The 5,342-nt window shown below is 58.4% G+C and overlaps 1 pseudogene; it reads left to right on the top strand.

Annotated features, from left to right (window-relative positions):
- Positions 1-860: 860 nt before the first annotated feature.
- On the top strand, positions 861-980 carry LOC112470045 (annotated as a pseudogene).
- The last annotated feature ends 4,362 nt before the right edge of the window (positions 981-5,342 follow it).

Here is a 5,342-nt window from a genome sequence, read left to right as displayed (position 1 = left end):
CCCAACCAGACTCCCGCCGAGCATTCTATATGACGCTTTCACAGGCACGATGTCACCGAGTCCCCAACATGGGGTTCACTCTGCTCGTCTTGAAGGATGAGCTCAGAGAATTCAGGGGAGTCACCCAGAACCACCTGCGTGAACGATAAGGCCAGCGCCAAGTGCAGACTGGGTCATCTTACTCTCTGTCCACAGCCGCCCCCCCATTTCCGCTGCAGAGCCCCCAGCCTGGTTCTCGTGGGCGTGGCCGTCCTGAGGAAGCCTCTCATTTATTTACAGTTTACACCCCACTCACATCCAAAGATAATAGAATCATCGTATGAAACCCACAAACGCACAGACGTGAGATGCGCAGAGACGTGCCGTGTAGGCGGAGCACGTCGGGGGGCTCCCCTTCCCCCCAGATTTCTAATCCTGGACAATTTCTCATCCAGATTTGCGATTTCCCGAGAGTCCCACCCCAGACCTACTGAATCAGAATTGCCAAAAGTGGAGCTGAGTCCCGTACTGTGCTTTCCTTCCACAATGCAAGGAGGTGAAGGCGACGAGCAACAGATGGGGGGCGGGGGGCGGGGGGGACACACATCGCACAGCCGTAGAGGCTTAGAACCTCTAACTTCCCGTGGCAGCCCTCGGTGTCCCAAAACAACACTGCTCTGCTCCTGCTTGAGGACGGACGTGGGGCCCCAACAACCCTTGAGCCTCCCAGAACCAGGACTGCAGCTGCCTTCCGTGAGCTGTAGGTCTTTACACACCTACACAACCTGGGTTTGTAGCGAGCAGGACTACGATTCCAATTCAGGAAAGCAAAGTCATTGTGTATCAAAAGGCAGACGTCTCCAATTTAAAAATAAATGAATGTCTACGGCCACGCCACCCTGAACAAGCCCGATCCTGTCTGATCTCGGAAGCTAAGCAGGGTCGGGCCTTGGTTAGTACTTGGATGGGAGACCACCTAGGAAGACCAGGGGCTGTAGGCATTTAAAAAATAAAGAAAGAAAAAATAAAATAAAAATCAATGTAGGGATATTAGATTACATTTTCAGATGATAATTAATTTTTAGCTGCGATAATGCTTTCATAGTTCTGTAAAAAAATAAGTCTTCATTATTAGGAGATTCAGGTAAAAGTATTGAGGGGTTGCAGCGTAACGATGTCTATGACTTGCTTTTGAGTGACAGCAGAAAAGTACTTATAGTCATAGAGACATAAATATAAATGTGTAGACATATACGTGATATAGGGAGAGAGCGAGCGAGAGAAACAAATGCGAGAAAATGCTACTCGCCGAACGCAAACGGAGAAAATGATGGGCTTATTGTTCTGTTCTTTCTACTTCGTCTATATTTAAAATTTTTCAAAATGAAAGATTGGAAGAGAAAGAAAGAATAAAGAGCAAACAAGAACTAGGGCAGATAACTGCAGTGAAAATAATCACAATCTTTCTTGGAACGAAAACCCTAGACATTGTACCCAGACAGAAACATCCAGTGAGCTCGGCCGCTGTCGGTCAATTATCCGGCAGGTGTTTATCGTGGGCCGCAGGAGCCTAGACCCGCCTCAGGCGGTGAATGTAAACAGAAGTGGACACTGGGCTTCCTGTCCTCAGGCTGCTGGCGATGACGTCGCCTCTGGGGAATGTTTTTGCTCCGTGTCTCACCCCCTGGGAGGTTCTAAAGCAGCACCCAAGTTACACCCCGCGAGCAAGGGTGCTCCGTTCCCACGAAGCACGCCTCGGTCGGAAAGTTTCAACCTGGAAGAGGATTAACTCAGACGTCACGGATGGCAGCAAAGAGAGGTTCTACTCAGAAAATTCTAGGATCAGACACCCAAGAGGGCCGAGGGTGCTGCGGCGTGACCCCCACGTCTGCGAGTCCCAGCAAGGGGCAGCGTGGAGGCGGCTGTCAGAGAGCTTGACCTCTGCAGGGGTCAGGGGCGGCGGGAGGAGGGCCCGTGAGAAAGGGGCGTGGCCCCGGCTGGTCCTCTGCAAGGACCAGGCCCGGCAGGCGGTGACAACGGTTCCTAGAAGCCACCAGGTCAGTTTATTTAATAAGCCCAGTGCGAATTGGGGGTATTTTTTGCTAAAAAAAATGGTAGAGAGAGGAAGAACATCTCTCCATGTGAAGAGAACTGCTCATTCCTGACGTTTTATTTTATAATCGGGACGAGAAAGTTTAAAGCACAAACGCCCACTGAGGTAACAGTCACTCATTCTACACACACGTTTCTTCCTCTGTGCCAAGCTCTTTTCCAGATCACTGGAATACGCTGCCGAAAATCTGTGCTTTCGGGAAAATCTCATGTCTCCTCGCGTAGTGCGTGCCGCGCCCGTGGAGATGGAGAAGCCCCACCATCTGCCACCGCGGGTGGGCCGGGTTAGGGAGCCAGGCCGGGCAGGTGCCAAGATGACGAGATGAGCCTGGCCTGAAGGCGGCGCTGTTGAGGCAGGAGGTGAGCCTGAGGGGCTGGGGACCGGGCACCCCCAGACTGTGGTCCCCAAGGACGGGCCCTGTCGCCTGCAGAGTCAGCGGAGACACACCGCCCTGAAGGATTTCCAAACGCAGCTACGAGCAGCCGGCTCTGCTTAGAATGACGTGAAGATGTTTGTTCTTATTTTTGAGGGCGGTTCGCTCGAAATAAACGAGCCTGCTCCCGAAGAGTTTCTAACCGACCTGTCACGGCGCGAAACGGGCCTCCGTGTTCAGGGGACAGTTCGCCATGTCTGAAACACCGAGCACAGACAGGAGCAGATGGAAAGGCCGCAGGACACGTGGCGAGATGCTGGGCGTGGACGACGGCGAGGTCGACAGGAACCGTGAACGGCAGAGCGCAGCGCAGGGCGCGCGCCCGGTCTCTGTCACCACCCCCGGGATTTCCGAATGAGGAAAGGCTCGCCGCCCCCAGCGTCCTGCCTAAACCGGGTCACCTCGACGATGGCCACGAGAATTTGGAGAGGGATGGAGGCGGGGGAGGGGCGTTGGGGCTTGGAATCTGGCTTTGAAGAAGCGCGGAGGTGGCGCCTAAGCGTGGGCATCCTGGAGGAGGGGAGGGCAGGAGGGGCCCGAGACAGGGACAGAGACGGAGGGCAGGCGGGACGGGACGCTCAGTGGGGCTGCAGACAGCCGCGCTCGGCCCAGGCGCGGGCCCTTGGTATGTGGGGCCGGCTGTCGCTGCCCAGCTGAACCCGGTCCCATGGGACACCGGGAAGGGGTGGGACAGACCCCAAGCCGCGCTGTGAAAAGATTAGTCTTGCCGATGAGTTCAGGACGCGCTAAGGGGGAGGGGCCATTGCCGCGGTCAAGGCCTCTGCGGGGCGGGCGGTGACCAGGCAGGCGGTGACCAGGCCGGCGTGAAGGGGCAGTGCTGGTCCGTGGTGACCGGTCCCGTGGGATGCGAGGGCCGCGGCGGGCGGGCTCCATGCGGTTCCACCTGTTCCTCCAGCCTGTGCGGAGTGGGTGCCGGCTCGGTGCTGGGCACGGTCCTAGGAACTCGAGGCCCCTCGGGGAACAAACCAGACCAGGGCCCCGCCCGCCGCCCTCTGGGTTCATGCTCCCGCACAGCCGCAGAGGACAGAGGGGCGGGCCCGACGGCCAGGTGGCGCAGAAGAGTTAGGTGAGGACGGTGTCCTCACTGGTCGGTCCTCTGTGAGGCTGCGTCCTAAGTTCTCATAAGGGCCCCAGTGGGTCGTGCTGGCTCAGGGCCCACCCTAAAGACCCCATCTGACTTGATCACCTCCTTAAAGGCCCTGTCTGCAAATACAGTCAACGTCTGTGGAACTGGGGGTTAGAGCTTTGCTGTCACACACGGGGTGGGGGGGGGAGGCCAGATGAGGTCCCTCCGCGATGACACAGCTCGAGCCGGAGTAAAGTCGCGGGGGGCCGGGCAAATCCAAAGTGGACGAGTAAGCTGAGCAGCTTACTCGTGTCAGGACAGGACACGAGGCTCTCCCGGCTTAGGGAGAGGGACCAGGACAGGGACTGTGCCGGCTGGGCTCCAGAGGGGCCCCCAGAACCGAGGTCTCCCCGAGAACTGGCTTCTCCGCCCCGCTCAGCCTCATGGCTCTGCTCTCCCCTCCCTCCTTCTCTGCAGCCTCAGCCTTCACAGCTTCCGGCTGACAAGGCCAGTGTGGCCGCCCCGTCCCGCCACCTCGTGGATTGGGGGAGCAGTTCCAGAGCCCTGTGGGTGGACCCTTCGATCGGCTGGATGGAGTGTACGCAGCCCCCCCAAACAGGTACGGTCTGGGGCGACAGACGGACCGCAGGGTACAGATGTCTGGGGGTCTACGCGGAGCGCCGCTGGAGGGGCGCACGGTGGGGAGGGACACAGTCTGCGCAGACTGGCGGCACGCGGGGGACGGGGCGAGGCCTGGGTCTCAACGGCCAGGGGGGAGCGAGCGTCAGAAGCACACGGGAAGGAAGCGACGTTTCTGCTGACGAGACAGCGGAGGCCGGGGCTGCCCCGTGGAGTGTGGCCGCGGGTAACGTGGCCGGGGGTGCCCCGCGGAGTGTGGCCGCGTAACGGGGCCCGTGGAGTGTGGCCGCGTGTAACGGGGCCGGGGGTGCCCCGTGGAGTGTGGCCGCGTGTAACGGGGCCGGGGGTGCTCCGTGGAGTGTGGCCGCGTGTAACGGGGCCGGGGGTGCTCCGCGGAGTGTAGCTGCGTGTAATGGGGCAGGAAACGGGGTGAGTGAGGCCTCGGACCCCTTCCGGGGCTGACACCGTAACGCGTTTGGGTTTCGCACATTTCATGCGCTTAGAAAACACAGGACGACTGTGGCTACCTCGGTTGTTTCCATCAAACCTCTTTTTTTAAATGCCGCAGAGTCTGTGTTTATCAAGTAGTTTGGCCCAGATGCAAAAACCAGAGCTCCAGAGAATGAAGTGAGTCTGCCCAAGATGAAGAATTCACGGAGATGCTCAAACACGTAAATCCGGGAAATATGAGCGCGAAGAGAAAGGGCGTCACTGCTTCTTCGAAAAACAATCGGGCGCTGGGATGGCTCCGCCGTTGAAGTCGCCTGCGATCAGCGTGCACCGGACGAGACGCCGGAGCTCATGGAGGCTGAACACCCAGCGGCCGGTCCCACCAACTTCCTGTGCCTGCTCCCCGTTAAGGACCCTGAGCTGGAAACCTTGGTGGATCAGATGTGGTTTATGCAAGAATAACAACGTGGAATGTCGATTGGGCCCCGTCTTCAAAGAAGGGGTCCCGGCCTCCAACCAAGAGGTCAGCAACGTGTCCACGATGGCGTGTTACGTCGGAGTGAAGTATTTAAGGTCCGCGCACATCCCCTGCTTGGCTCCCCGCTTCCGCCGACCTTTGCGCAGACCAGATGAGGCCCGGC

This window comes from Pteropus alecto, unplaced genomic scaffold (genome assembly GCF_000325575.1).
Source record: "Pteropus alecto unplaced genomic scaffold, ASM32557v1 scaffold189, whole genome shotgun sequence".
In the NCBI taxonomy this organism is placed as follows: domain Eukaryota; kingdom Metazoa; phylum Chordata; class Mammalia; order Chiroptera; family Pteropodidae; genus Pteropus; species Pteropus alecto.
This window is presented reverse-complemented; position numbering and strand designations above follow the sequence as displayed.